The sequence below is a fragment of the Stegostoma tigrinum genome, chromosome 3 (assembly GCF_030684315.1).
Source record: "Stegostoma tigrinum isolate sSteTig4 chromosome 3, sSteTig4.hap1, whole genome shotgun sequence".
Taxonomy (NCBI): Eukaryota; Metazoa; Chordata; class Chondrichthyes; order Orectolobiformes; family Stegostomatidae; genus Stegostoma; species Stegostoma tigrinum.
Genome location: NC_081356.1, coordinates 27,113,228 through 27,129,454, shown reverse-complemented (window position 1 = coordinate 27,129,454; position 16,227 = coordinate 27,113,228). Strand labels below are relative to the sequence as shown.

Below are 16,227 nucleotides of genomic sequence, written 5' to 3'. Positions count from 1 at the left end.
GGTGACAGTACTACCTACTGAGCCATGGCTGACATACACAATGGGGGATCTAATGCCTGTTATATAGCCCATTCTCAGAAGACCTGTCTGAGCCTTGTGCACTTCCCTCATTGTTGCTCAAGTTTTTGTTTACAGCAATTAAAGGGATGTACCATTTAACGTTAAATCACTGCTAGCTTTATAGCATTGTTACAACTCCCACCTATCCATGTTCTGTCCTATACTCTCATGCTCATCACCCCAAATGACCTCCCCCCAACCTACAGAGTTATTGCTTATTGTGAAGATCATAATTAGAATTGTTCAGCAGATTCTGAATTTCTATTAGTGCTTGCAGCTCATGTAATTATACATTATAGATCAATTAACTCTGCTTTTATAAGCTAATCCCTTTGCTGTCAGCAATTCATTTTTATCTGAGTGCACGAACAACTTTGTGCATTTAATTTAATAAAATGTCACAAAGTACTTCACAAGTGCACTAACAAACAAAATTCAACACATTAGAACATACTGGGGCAAGTATCAAGGAAATATGTTTTGAGAAACATCTTAAAAGGAGGAATTTGAGTTCAAGAAATGGAGACGTTCAGGGAGCAAGTTCTTCACTTAGAACCTTAAACACAAAATACAATTTGCTAACTTGAGGACAAGAGTGAACAATGGTAAAAGTTCAAAACTTTAACAAGCCAAATGGGTAAAAAAAATTGATTTAGAATACAGTCATTTCCAGAATCTTAAAGGAACATAATATGAATTGTGCCAATTGTATTACTAGTCCCATGGCAACCAGTGGCACTGGACTGATAACCAGCCATGGATAGATTAGACTTTCACATATATTGTCCAAACCTTGATTGTGTCTTCCTTTTAATAAACATGTTGACTAAATAATAATGAGTAATGAGGTTAGTAACAAGTTTCAGCAAGGCCCACAATTATACTAGAAGCTCAATCTCTGCAGACTCAATAATCAAAGTCAGTCAGTTTGAGGAGGCGTCTTATGTTGTTCCCTCATCACTAAAATCAATCCAAACCTGAACGGCAACCTTAACTCTTTCCCTTACTATTAACCCCAACCCTTAACCCAAACCTGCCACAATCCCCTATGCAATTCCAAGCCTCTATTAACTCAGCCTAATGGTCTAGTTTCCTCCTTAAATTTCCAGCAACAGGTCCATCGCTGACTTCAACCCCTGAGCCTTACCTTAAATCACTCTACTGCAACCCAATCCTACTGTCCACGCCAACACCCTCATCTCTTTGCACTCCACCATTGCCAGCATCTTAGCTGAACCTCAGTCCTTAACTCCCCCAATGTCCTAACCTCAATCCAAACCCAATGCTCAAACCCAAAGTCAGCCCTTATTCCAAACTACACCCTCAAAAGTAAAACAAAGCCGAACAGAACTGGAACGGTGAATAAATCATGTTTGAGATTATTATTCTAATGGATAACAAATCACATGCACTGTAGAGGCAGCTGCACCGAGTGGAGGCTGTCCGAACTACTCTTTACAGGAAGATGCAAAACTTTCCTTACTCATCATTGTACAGGTCAGTGATCTGGCCCGTGCCAAGGTGCAGTGAGGAAAGACCGCTGTCTGAGGTCCTTCTACCGAATGTAAACTGGGGTCTGTTTAGTTATTGGACCCTCCAGGTGCCTGAGATGCATGTCAATATCATCTTATTCAAGAAACAGATGCTTTTGCCACGTTTGTTTCTTTGATATGCTACTACACAAAACCGAACTGCTTCTGTGACTCTGTATGCATGGAACGATGTTTTTACGAATAAAGTATATTCAGAAATTTTAAACAAAGGTGACCTATCCTAGAAGTTTGATGTGAGGGCTCACTTGCCCGATCCAACACCATTGCAAACTCTCCTGGTGAGATCGCGCATACACGAGGAGGGAGGGCACCCGTGCACGCGCATGGCAAGTTTCCTGTTCGGTAATCGACCGTCTCCAGGCTCCGACAATGGGGAAGTAGGGCTTTTATTTATTGTTAGTAACTTACTTGTAATTCCCATTAATACCGATTCTCACGCAACTGCAAACACCGTCACCAAACCCCCACCCCAGACTTGTACGCAAAGTGTAAGATTTCGCATGGAAGTCATTAAACTTTACGAAGTGATGGAGAAAATAAGGAGCGCTGCCGTGTGAAGGTTGTTTTTAAATCTTTCCACTTGTGTCCCAGGGAGAAAAGAAATGTTTTTCTACGGTTTATTCCAATTGTCGCCGGTGAAACATACAAACACCTTCCAAGCTGCTATATTGAGCCCCTTGATATTATAAATATTAAACCCCCCACTCCAGACACTCCTTGCTTGCTCTTGGTTTTGTTATGTTTTCTAGGTGCTTACACTTGGCACATCTTTGCACCCTGACGGTAAAACATCTCCCGACTAAGGCTTTGCTTCCAGCCGTACAAATAAAATCAAAGGCGATTCAAGACATGCTGGCGTCTTTAACGAAAAGTGGACAACATTAGACATTCATCGAACAGCACTGCGAAGTAAATTTAGTTGAAAAACCTACCTCGACATTAGCAGTCTAATGTGCAATTCCCGAGGGTTCGCCCTCCCTCATTCTGTTACTCAGTTAGTTCAAGGCAATTAAATCCTTTTCTTCAACCCTGCAGCGTCCAAATGCAGAATCGACGATATAAAATTTGGTCACAATGTTCTTGTCTCGGAGTAGGGGCTCCGTTCATCAGTGCAAGTTCTTTTCTCCTCCTCCCCAATAAGAGAGTGCCTTGCAGTTTTTATTTGGTGTCCTGTCTTTTGAGTGAAACTTTGCGCTGCTCTCACAGACCGGGACGTGTCTCCCACAGCTCGCTAGCGCCAGATTTACGCCAGTGGCCAGCGCCGGAGGTACGCCAGTAGCCTCGCGTTTCCTTCACAAAACGGGGTTGCCCCAACGTCATCAAACAGAAGCCCTTAATAAAGCTGGCCCTCTTCTCAAAGCGGCGTAACTGCTGGAGAGATCAACACTAAGATTGAGGAAACCTAATTTAATATTGAGTAGCATCCAGCATTACCTCACAGTGCCCCCAAAACCAAAGCAAACCTGCAGACGCCGGAGATAAACACAACTGTAATGAACAGACTGGTCTTACTGGAGCAGTGTGCTGTTAAGTCGGTGCAGTATTGTCATTCACATATTTTACTGTATATTCCTTGGCAAAGTTTGTTTTTTAATTGAAGGCTGTTGAAGCAGGTCGCCAAATGTCTGAGTTTATCTCTACATTCCAAATTCACTTAACACTTATATTTTCTCTTTTTATAAAAATAAACATGAATTGGCCCTGAGTACACAAAAGTTGATGAGAGGGCAATTGTTGTTGGCCACGATGAACACTGAAACACAATAATTTGTCTACAGGGAGGCAAATTATCCGGCCATGGTAGATGGTGGAATTTCAATTCAATGAAATATCTGGAATTAAGAATCTAATGAGACCATGATCCCATTGTCGATGGTTGGAAAACCCCACTTGGCTCACTATGTCATTTAGGGAGGTAACCTGTCTTCCTTATCTGGTCAGGCCTACATGTGACTCCAGACCCACAGCAATGCGGTTGACTCTTAACTGCCCTCTGTTCAATTAGGGATGGACAATAAATGCTGCCTAGCCAGCAATATCCTCATCCTGTTAATGAATAAAGGAAAAAAAAATTAAAATGGTTCAATTCTAAAGTAGGAGCAGAGGGACCTGGGCATTGAAGATGACAAGACAGATGGAGAGAGCAGTTAACAAGGCAGAGTGTTCAAGATTTTATTAATAAGGTTAATGATTACAGGAGCAAGGAGGTGATGTTGAACTTGTATCAGACAGTTATTAAGACCTTAGCTGGAGTACTGTGTACAGTTGTGGGCACGACATGATTGGAAAACATGAATGTACTGGAGAGACTGCAGAAGTAATTCACAAGAATTGCTCCATGAATGTGAAACATCAGTTATGAAGATAAACAGAAGAAGATGGGGCTGTTCTCCTTTGAAAGCAGAAGGCTGAGAGGAGATGTGACAGTTGATCGAGTTCGATTTTCAAAATCATGAGTGATCAGGATGTGGAGGTGCCACTGTTGGACTGGGGTGGACAAGGTCAGAATTCATATGACACCAGGTTATAGTCCAACAGGTTTACTTGAAAATACAAGCTTTTGGAGCATAGCCTCATCATTAGGTGAACTGAAAGTAAAAGATCAAAGGGTCACACAACTGATGAGGATGTATTAAACAAACCTATATTAATAAGTAAAGCCTTCTAACTGATTAAAGATTTATGTAAATCTCCAAATTTTTTTCAAGTAACTGCACTGAGAGAACTTAAGGTTTATCAGTGTAAAGAAGAGGTGACGTTTTAGGTCAGGCAATGCATGTTGGGTGCGAGGCATTGTTTAGAATCTGTTTGTGTTTTCGTTCAGTTGTGAGTGGTTTTATTTCTAAAGTAGAAAACTATAAAATGCCACATTGACTGACTGTCTGTAAATTATGTGCTTTTGAACAAAATAGAATGTATCTATAAATACAAGTTCTCCCCACAAATTTGTGTGCATGTGTGTGGGGATGGGGCAGGGGGAAAGAGTGTGTATGTGTGTGTGTGTGTGTGTGAAAAAGAGAATGTGTGCGTGTGTGTGGAGGGGAGAGAGAGAAAGAGTGTACGTGTGTATGTATGTGTGCATGGGTGTGTGTGTGTGGAAGAGTGTGTGTGGGAGAGAGAGAGAGACAAAGAGTGTGTTGTGTGTGTGGGGTTGATAGAGAGAGAGACAGTGTGTGTATGTGGGAGAGAGAGTGTGTGTGTGAGGGAGAGAGGGCACGTGTGGGGGTGTGTGTGTGTGTGTGTGTGTGTGTGCGCGCGAGCTTGACAGACAGTGTTTGTATGACAGACTAGAGAGGGGGAGGCTGTTCCTGCTCATAAAAGGAAAGGAATGAGAGGAAATATATTGAAAATGATGTGCAAATTAAGCCAGGGTAATGTGACAAAAAGTTTTTGCACACAACAGGTAATTAAGGTGTGGAATGAGCTGCCTGGAAATGGGGTGGAGGCAGGTTCACTTGAAGCATTCAAGAGACCTTTGGATGATCATTTGGATTGAAGTAATGTGCAACAAAGTGAGGAAAAAGTGTGAGATTGCAAATCGGCTTTGGAGCTCATATGAAGAGCGATTGGCAAAATTGCCTTCTTCTATATTGTAAGAATGCTATGATTCTTTAAAACACATGGAACAATATGAGTACTTAGATGATAGTCACCCACTAAATTATCAGAAAATTTTAGAGCTTTCCATTCCACTGTCGATATATCTTTAAAGTAATGATACGTTTTAATTATTGCTAGGTAACTCATCTGGTCTTGAAAATCAACTTAAACAAGCGTGGAGTCTCAATCCGAGATAATGGGAACTGCAGATGGTGGAGAATTCCAAGATAATAAAATGTGAGGCTGGATGAACACAGCAGGCCAAGCAGCATCTCAGGAGCACAAAAGCTGACATTTCGGGCCTGGACCCTTCATCAGAGAGGGGGATGGGGAGAGGGAACTGGAATAAATAGGGAGAGGGGGGAGGCGGACCGAAGATGGAGAGAAAAGAAGATAGGTGGAGAGAGTATAGGTGGGGAGGTAGGGAGGGGATAGGTCAGTCCAGGGAAGACGGACAGGTTAAGGAGGTGGGATGAGGTTAGTAGGTAGATGGGAGTGTGGCTTGGGGTGAGAGGAAGGGATGGGTGAGAGGAAGAACCGGTTAGGGAGGCAGAGACAGGTTGGACTGGTTTTGGGATGCAGTGGGTGGGGGGGAAGAGCTGGGCTGGTTGTGTGGTGCAGTGGGGGGTGGGGACGAACTGGGCTGGTTTAGGGACTCATATTCCGCCTGGGAACCCTGCAGCCTAATGGTATCAATGTGTACTTCACCAGTTTCAAAATCTCCCCTTCCCCTACTGCATCCCTAAACCAGCCCAGTTCGTCCCCTCCCCCCACTGCACCACACAACCAGCCCAGCTCTTCCCCCCCACCCACTGCATCCCAAAACCAGTCCAACCTGTCTCTGCCTCCCTAACCTGTTCTTCCTCTCACCCATCCCTTCCTCCCACCCCAAGCCGCACCCCCATCTACCTACTAACCTCATCCCACCTCCTTGACCTGTCCGTCTTCCCTGGACTGACCTATCCCCTCCCTACCTCCCCACCTATACTCTCTCCACCTATCTTCTTTTCTCGCCATCTTCGGTCCGCCTCCCCCTCTCTCCCAATTTATTCCAGTTCCCTCTCCCCATCCCCCTCTCTGATGAAGGGTCTAGGCCCGAAACGTCAGCTTTTGTGCTCCTGAGATGCTGCTTGGCCTGCTGTGTTCATCCAGCCTCACATTTTATTATCGTGGAGTCTCAATCCTTCAGTTTTTAATTGTTCAAGATTCAGAAAATGAAAATAAAGAGGGACCTTTTGTCTCACAGTTGTCTACTTCAATTCCATCTTTCTCATTACTTTGCTTTGTTAACCTGATTTTGCACTAAACGGAAGATTTTTGTCAGGTGAAGGGGCAACACTCAGAAAGCTCATCTTTTCAAATAAAACTGTTAAGACTATAACCTGGTGTCATGTGACTTCTGATCTTGTCCACCTCCGTCTAACACTAGCATCTCCACATTATAAATGCTGGATAAGGGTTTTAGATACCATGATGGCGACCGAATAACTGAGAGATTCAGAGTAACTGGTACTAATACATGTTATAAGCAGAGGCTGAATAGGCTGTGGCTTTTATCCCTGGAGTGCAGAAAGCTGAGGGGTGACCTTATAGAGGTTTATAAAATCATTAGCGGCATGGGTAGGCTGAATAGCCAAGGTCTTTTTACTATAGTTGGGGAATCCAAAACTAGAAAGCAATGGTTTAAGGTGAGAGGGGAAAGATTTGAAAGGAACCTGAGAGGTAAGTTTTTCGCATAGATGGTGGTGCATATATGGACATGAAATGCCAGGGAAGGTGGTGCAGGTGGGTACAATTACAGCATTTAAAAGACATTTGGACAGGCACATAAGTAGGAAAAGTATAGAGGAATATGGGCCAAAAGCAGGCAAATGGGACTAATTTAGTTTGGTATCCTGGTCAGCATGGACTAGTTGGACCAAAGTGTCTTTTTCTGTGCTGTATGACTCAACAACACTTTACCTGTATAATAAAATGTGAGGCTGGATGAACACAGCAGGCCAAGCAGCATCTCAGGAGCACAAAAGCTGATGTTTCGGGCCTAGACCCTTCATCAGAGAGGGGGATGGGGAGAGGGAACTGGAATAAATAGGGAGAGAGGGGGAGGCGGACCGAAGATGGAGAGTAAAGAAGATTGGTGGAGAGAGTATAGGTGGGGAGGTAGGGAGGGGATAGGTCAGTCCAGGGAAGACGGACAGGTCAAGGAGGTGGGATGAGGTTATTAGGTAGATGGGGGTGCGGCTTGGGGTGGGAGGAAGGGATGGATGAGAGGAAGAACAGGTTAGGGACGCAGAGACAGGTTGGACTGGTTTTGGGATGCAGTGGGTGGCGGGGAAGAGCTGGGCTGGTTGTGTGGTGCAGTGGGGGGAGGGGACGAACTGGGCTGGTTTAGGATGCAGTAGGGGAAGGGGAGATTTTGAAACTGAAGTCCACATTGATACCATTAGGCTGCAGGGTTCCCAGGCGGAATATGAGTTGCTGTTCCTGCAACCTTCGGGTGGCATCATTGTGGCAGTGCAGGAGGCCCATGTTGGACATGTCATCTAGAGAATGGGAGGGGGAGTGGAAATGGTTTGCGACTGGGAGGTGCAGTTGTTTGTTGCGAACTGAGCGGAGGTGTTCTGCAAAGCGGTCCCCAAGCTTCCGCTTGGTTTCCCCAATGTAGAGGAAGCTGCACCGGGTACAGTGGATGCAGTATACCACATTGGCAGATGTGCAGGTGAACCTCTGCTTAATGTGGAATGTCATCTTGGGGCCTGGGATAGGAGTGAGGGAGGAGGTGTGGGGACAAGTGTAGCATTTCCTGCGGTTGCAGGGGAAGGTGCCGGGTGTGGTGGGGTTGGAGGGCAGTGTGGAGCGAACAAGGGAGTCACGGAGAGAGTGGTCTCTCCGGAAAGCAGACAGGGGTGGGGATGGAAAAATGTCTTGGGTGGTGGGGTCGGATTGTAAATGGCAGAAGTGTCGGAGGATGATGCGTTGTATCCGGAGGTTGGTAGGGTGGTGTGTGAGAACAAGGTGGATCCTCTTAGGGCTGTTGTGGCGGGGGCGGGGTGTGAGGGATGTGTTGTGGGAAATACGGGAGACGCGGTCAAGGGCGTCCTCGATCACTGTGGGGGGAAAGTTGCGGTCCTTAAAGAACTTGGACATCTGGGATGTGCGGGAGTGGAATGTCTTATCGTGGGAGCAGATGAGGCGGAGGAATTGTGAATAGGTGTTCATCCAGCCTCACATTTTATTATCTTGGAATTCTCCAGCATCTGCAGTTCCCATTATCTCTGATACACTTTACCTGTACTTTACATAACTATCCCTTTTTGTCGTCCTTCATTTCCTACAGGACACACTACAGGGTTTTCAGCCTCATTTGATGTAAGTTCAAGTGCAATCTGAAGTTCTGTGCAAATTGTCAACACAAATGGGCCCGATTTCCATGTTGCAAGTAAAATTAACAATGCATGAAGTTGTGGTCAGTAGCATCTCTCAATGCCATCAGTCTGCACAGATCAGTGTTTGGTTATGTATACACATCATGTCCACTTCCACTGAGCACTGGATCCCAGCTGCAGCCTCTGTACTTCATTTACAAAAGCCAATGATACAATTCCAATAATCAACTTCATGCTTTATCTAAAAATGAAAGATAAAAGTAATTTCTGCTCTTATTTAGTTTAGCAGTTTAGACAGATTCTTAATATGAATTTTGCTGTTACCAAATTTATACTCATCAGGCTTGTTGCCAGTGAAATGTATACAGTCCCTTCAACTAATTTATTACTCCAAAAACCCGTTTACCCAGACATTCTTATGTTAATCAGACAAACAAAGGAATGCAGTTCAAACTTAGTTATATTCCTCTTTACCAACTCCCTCCCTAGGGTTTTTCACAGGGATATGGGAATCGATTGGGGTTGGAGTCTGGCTTTCACTAAATTCCCATTACAGTCCCTCTAAATCTAAGCTGTAACAGAAAAGAACATCACACCCCTCTGACACTTCAGGAAATAGGTTTTAATCCTTCTCTGGCTAACTCCAGAGTTTACCCACATCCTTAAATAACTTAGTTTCAAATTCTGCTGTCTCAAAAGGAATGTTTGAATAAGAAGTTGCCAAATGTGGATTAGAGTATTGGGAAGCTTGTGATGTTATGAGTCCTGGTGCACTAGATCGTTTGTTAGAGTCAGTTAGAAAGTCCATGGGAAAATACCTGATTTATGGCCCAATGACTGGTCAATTGCCTGAATCCTCATTTGTGTTTTGGATTTTCATTAAATCTTTATTTTTAATTTGGGCTTGTATTGGACTGGTTTAGGCGATCCAGAGAGCATTTATCAGAGTATGGCTGAGGGGCTTTGGAGCTGAGATTTTAATTATATTCCCTGTCCTAATCTGAAAATTATAAGGCTTCACCCTCAACCAGTCCCCAATCGGGATCAGTGATAATGGGAACTGCAGATGCTGGAGAATCCAAGATAACGAAATGTGAGGCTGGATGAACACAGCAGGCCCAGCAGCATCCCAGGAGCACAAAAGCTGACATTTCGGGCCCAGACCCTTCATCAGAGAGGGGGATGGGGTGAGGGAACTGGAATAAATAGGGAGAGAGGGGGAGGCGGAGCGAAGATGGAGAGAAAAGAAGATAGGTGGAGAGGAGAGTATAGGTGGGGAGGTAGGGAGGGGACAGGTCAAGGAGGTGGGATGAGGTTAGTAGGTAGATGGGGGTGCGGCTTGGGGTGGGAGGAAGGGATGGGTGAGAGGAAGAACAGGTTAGGGAGGCGGGGACTGGTTGGACTGATCCCAATCAGGATCACCCCTCTTTGTTCCCTAATTTTTGAATGGGTCCCAAAACACAGCAAAACCCTCACTGGCTGGAAAGCTTCAAGGCATCAACTTATTGTTGGCATTTAGAATGATCAGCATTCTGCACTTGTTGCTCAAGCTGTGCTTAGTGCAGTACTTTATGTACTGTCTAGAGATCTTTACATTTACTTTCCAGTTCTTCATCTTAATTTCTGACTCCTGAACTTGCTGCTGTGCCTTCGAGGTGTTTCTGTTTGTTGTCTCAAAATGATTTTGATAAGTTGAAAGGTAAACTATCTTTTCTTAACTGTCAATCTGCGATGATTTCACCTTTCCCTTTAACACTGTGTTTCCCCACTGGAAAACTGCCCCTTTCTGATCAGCAGTCTCTAGGGCATCAAGTTTCTATGTCAGGTCTGCATTTTCTGACTGTAATTCCGCATTTTCTGACTTCAACTCACTTATCATAGCACTTCTCCACTTTAACCCATACTTCATGTACTGAGTTTCTGCAAAAAAAAAACAAATTCTGATCATCTTGTCCTATTTGGGTACACATTTTCCCATGGACTTTCTAACTGATCATTTGTTAGAGTCCAGTGCACCCGCACTCATAACCCCACAAGCTTCCCAATACTCTATCCACTTTGGCAATTTCCTACTCAAATATTCCTTAAACAAATTCTCCCATTCAGATTAATTGTCTGTCATGATTTCAAAGCAAAATTTCAATGCCAAATTCAATATACAAAAATTTAAATCTAACAGTTGTTGCGGCTGTCTTCATATACCCACTTGAATCCTGGCTATCTTGTGGGGCAGCTGTCCTCTTAATTAGGCTCAGGCCAGAGTATTGAGAATATAAGGCATGTACGTTCAACTTTGGAGCAATTTTTCTTATTGAAACCCACCTAGAAATGCCAATTGTTGTGATAAATCACCAGTAAGCTACCTTTAATTCCACTACTTGTTAAGAAATCTCACAGATAAACAAGTACTGAAGCAATAGTTTAAATTTTATTGCATGCAGAAACCAAAATAAGATCCCTAAAGAAAGCAAGATAAGCCTTACAACTCATTTTGGTTATTACCCAAATAATGGTGGAATTTAGCTACAATTCCAACCACCAGTGTCTATCTCTGATATCCAGGGTTTGATCCTCATGCAATATTGTTATAGATTCATTGAGTTGTACTGCACCAAAACAGACCGATCGATCCTACCAGCCCATGCTGAACATTATCCCAATGTAAACTCGTCCCACCTCCTGCTCCTGGCCAATATCCCTCCAAGCCTTTCCTATTCAGGTACTTATCCAAAAGTCTTTTAAATGTTGTAACTGTGCCTGCATTTACTGCTTCATAGGATGTTCTGTTGATGAAGATTTCTGGAGTTGAACTCTTATATAACTTATTATGCTTCGGGTCTATAATGTGATATTATTGATCATATTTTAAATTCTTTCATCCACAATATTAGTTTATAAGTTTGTCCCTCTACTTTAAGAGTTTATTCCAGGCAGAGTTATTGTTGATTCTTTCAATTCATGAACAGTTATTAAAATTCTGATGTCTACAGTATCACAGTGTCATCTGCAAATCTGAAATATCACATTTAACTCCCGCATTTAAATCATTAACATATATTGCGATTAGCTGGGGTCCTCGTACTGATTCCTGCAGTATCCTACCAGTTGCTGCCTGCCATTCAGAAAGAGACCCATTCTTTTACAAAGCATTACTCTTTGTTTCGTGTCTGCTAACCACTGTTACCTCTGACAAAATGATATCTCGTCCTCAACCTCCCTTCGAGTTTCATAAAGCTGAAGTATTTGCATATTAAGCTTGTAACAAAAGTCTAATAATGAAAATTTTGAGCAGCCTTTCAATGAAATGATAATCATCCATCACCAACAATCAACCTATCTAATTTAGCCACAAATTTAATGTGTTGAATTTCCAGCAAAACCTGAGTGATTAACAACATATTCGTTTTGCTGCATGCAAGCAGCAGTGATATCCATCAGCTTGATGTGGCAACTTTGTTGTTCAGTTGTTACGGTAGTTGAGGCCTTAAGGAGGTATTATTGAAGGAACCTGAGGAGACATCGTGTCATTCAACATCAAGTCTAGCTTCAACATGTATTCAACCTCGATTCTGTTACATTCTTGAGCACATAATAAAGTGCGTTATGTTTAATATCTAGAAATTTGGGAACTTTTTCTCCTGTATGAGATAACAAAGTGTGAAGCTGGATGAACACAGCAGGCCAAGCAGCATTTCAGGAGCACAAAAGCTGACGTTTCAGGCCTAGACCCGAAATGTCAGCTTTTGTGCTCCTGAGATGCTGCTTGGCCTGCTGTGTTCATCCAGCTTCACACTTTGTTATTTTCGATTCTCCAGCATCTGCAGTTCCCATTATCTCTGATCACGTTTTCTCCCGTCTTTGGTTTAATGATAATTTTGAGTTTGAAAGGATAGCTAATGTGATTGTTCTACCAAAGATTGACTGTACTGCATTATCAGTCCAGGAGGCTTATTCAGTGATTGTGATTTACCTAGAAGTGGTAGAATAACTTGTTAGCCAGTTTGATACTTCATGTATATTTACATAATGGTTAGGAAAAGGAAAAAATTACTCACTATTTACCACACTTTTAAAAAAGAGAACAGAATGTAACACAGGCAATTAATAATTATGAACAGGATAGGTTTTTAGATAAATAGGAAATGTTGGCACAGACATTAGTCATCACTACACTAAAACAGAAACAAAGGATAAGAAAAGGCAATTTAATTGATCCAGCATTTTATTGGTCAGTCAGACTTGTGGACTGGTGTTACAAACAAGTGCCTTTATTTTAAACTCACTGTAGCTGCCTTTCTATGCTCCTGTGTAACAGCAAACTCTTGAACAATATTCTGAATGAGTTAACATTTTCAACATTAATTGTTACTCCTTTGTTCCATGAACAATAGGAGCTTTAGATGTTTTCCCCCAGCAGGTTAAGAAACAAAACACAAAGGCAATTGTTTATCAAATGACTTATACATTTCAAATTACGAATATATCCAACAAAGCAGCATTATACTTTTTCCTGCGTGCTTCATTATTTGCACTGATACCCATACATAACATTTAGCCTACACTACAGCATTGGCCACACCACAAAGACAACTTAACAGAGAGAAATAACTTGCATGTGTATATAAGCATCTTTGTATCTGGCCTATATTCTACTTGGGAAAGTTCAGTTCAGACAGTAGGCTAAGAGGGAAGAACTGGTTGTTCTCTTTTGGGTAGGTTATAACAGTCAGAATTTTAAAAATTTGTGACAGTGCAATTCAACACATACTTATCTATCTGTGGTTAATAATTCTTGAGTCAAGGAATTAATTTTAGTATTAAAATTATAGTAAAGAGATTGAAAATTAATGAAAGGTAAAAAAAATCGCTAGTTTTGTGACATACACACACAAGCAGGCAAAAATACAAGTTACAAGGTAGGGAAAGAAAGATTCGTAGAAGTTAACATTGATAAGGAAAAGAAATCTACAATCACATATTCTTTCAATGATCAATGGTATTAGAATAAAGATGCAGACATTTATTTTGGGTTGTTCCCCTAGAGTCAGTGGTGTTGAGTGGATGTCTTCTTTTAAAAATCCCTCTTTACAGCAATATGTTTCTGATGGTTCCGGCCAACATGGTACAGCTTTGAGAGATTTCAGAGTTGATCAGAAATAAAGCTATTGTCCTTTTGTCCTTGTATCAACCTCTTATGATGTTGCGAAATGCTCCTGGAGAGGAAGAGCTGCGATGGTTCTGCTTGGTAGCAGCTGGTCCTGACATTTTTGCCAAAGTCCGTGCTGCCATGTGACTGACTTTCAAAACTGCAAAGTCATAGTTCCAAAGGAGATATTATTGTGCTCACATCAGACCATCCCTTACCCATTGTCAATTTTGACTCATCCAACAAAAGAAAATCAAGTAATTTCAGATAGTTTGTCAACCATAGTGATGGTCAAGGTGATTAAACATTGGTGTCTCAACTATTAGCTCCTTGTATGACCCATTTTCCTTGCTGATGAGAAAAGCAGGGGTCATTCACACTTCTAATAAATGACAATATACGATGGTAGAACTACTTTGTACATTTTTGGACACCGTGAGGTGGAAGAGGCTTTCAGAAGGCAAATTTCATTTTAAACTGGTGAATTTTATCTGGTAATCTTAAATTAGTTATTAGAACAATTTGTAGCACACTCAAGGTTATTTAGCAAACATTGTCAAATCGTGGAACCACGTGTGATGTTGGTTACTTAGTTCAGGATTTTGCTAACATGGTCAATAATTGCCTGTTGCATACAGCTGAAGGAACATGCTGTTCGATATGACCTGCCAGATATGACTCTACATCAGCAATAAAAATTATATACCATATATTTATTTATAACAACATCAATGTGGATTGATGGAGCATCCTGTTTGTGGCAAACACCACTGGTGTTGCCACTGCATAGTACAGTACCAGCATGAAACAAATAGTTTCAACTGTTGCTTAAATATTATCCACACTACCATATGATCATAAGACATAGGAGTGGAAGTAAGGCCATTCGGCCCATTGATTCCACTCTGCCATTTAATCATGGCTGATGGGCATTTCAACTCCACTTCTCCGCACTCTCCCCACAGCCTTTAATTCCTTACGAGATCAAGAAATTATCAATTTCTGCCTTGAAGACATTTAACATCCCTGCCACCACTGCGCTCCATGGCAATGAATTCCACAGGCCCACCACTCTCTGGCTGAAGAAATGTCTTCTCATTTCCGTTCTAAATTTACCCCCTCTAATTCTAAGGCTGTGCCCACGTGTCCTAGTTTCCCCGCCTAACGGAAGCAACCTCCCAGCGTCCACCCTTTCTAAGCTATGCATTATCTTGTATATTTCTATTAGATCTCCCCTCAACCTTCTAAACTCTAATGAATACAATTCCAGGATCCTCAGCCGTTCATCATACGTTAGGCCTACCATTCCAGTGATCATCAACTTTTGCCTCTCTGTATATACCTGAAGAAACTCTTACAGTCTTCATTTATATTACTGGCTAGCTTACCCTCATATTTAATCTTCTCCCTTCTTATTTCTTTTTATTGTTGCCCTTTGTTGGTCTTTGTAAGCTTCCCAATCCTCTGGTTTCCCACTGCTCTTCGCCACATTATATGCTTTCTCTTTTGCTTTTATGCTATCCCTGACTTCCTTAGTCAACCATGGTTGCCTTATCCTCCCTGTACCATGCTTCTTTTTCCTAGAGATGAATTTTTGTTGTGTCTCCTGAGTTACTCCTAGAAATTCCTGCCATTGCTGTTCCACTGTCTTTTTGCTAGCCTCCTCTTCCAGTCATTTCTGCCCAGCTCCTTCCTCATACCTCTCTAGTCGCCTTTATTCGGCTGTAATACCATTACCTCTGATTCTATCTTCTCCCTCTCAAATTGCAGAGTAAATTCTATTACGTTATGATCACTGCCGTCTAAGGTTTCCTTCACCTTTAGCTCCCATTATCAAGTCTACCTCATGGCACAACACTAAATCCAGTATTGCCCGTTCCCTTGTGGACTCCACCATAAGCTGCTTCAAAAAGCCACCTTGTAGACATTCCACAAACTCCTTTACTTGCAATCCACTACCAACATGATTTTCCGAGTCCACCTACATTTTGAAATGCCCCATGATCGTTGTAACTTAGCCTTTCTTACACATCTTTACTATCTCCTGGTGTATCTTGTGTCTCAGCTCCTCACTACATTTTGAAGGCCTGTACACAACTCCAACTATGGTTTCTTTTTTCACCTCTGCATTTCCTCAATTCTACCCACACAGATTCTACACCATCTGACCCTACTTCGTTTCTTCCTATTGATTTAATTTCATTTCTTACTAATAAGGCAACCCGACCCCCTTGGCCCACCTGCCTAACTTTTCGAACGGATGTATATCCTTGGATATTCAGTTCCCAATCCTGGTCCCCTTGCAGCCAAGTCTCTGTGATGCCCACTACGTCATACCTGCCAATTTTGATCTACGCCACAAGCTCATTTACCTTATTCCTTATACTGTGTGCATTCATATATAACACCTTCAGTCCTGTATTAACCCTCCTTATTTTCATTTTTGTCTGTTTATCCAGTTTGATTGCTTGCCCTTTCCAAA

At 42.3% G+C, this 16,227-nt stretch overlaps 1 protein-coding gene across 2 annotated transcripts in view; it reads right to left on the bottom strand.

The window, feature by feature from the left end:
- megf10 (multiple EGF-like-domains 10) overlaps positions 1-2,862 on the bottom strand; it is a 165,590-nt gene extending 162,728 nt beyond the window's left edge. For both annotated transcript variants that reach the window (XM_048527988.2, XM_048527989.2), the window contains exon 1: positions 2,546-2,862. The gene's annotated coding sequence lies outside the window, so the exon portion shown is untranslated. The remainder of the gene's footprint in view (positions 1-2,545) is intronic.
- Positions 2,863-16,227: the final 13,365 nt, after the last annotated feature.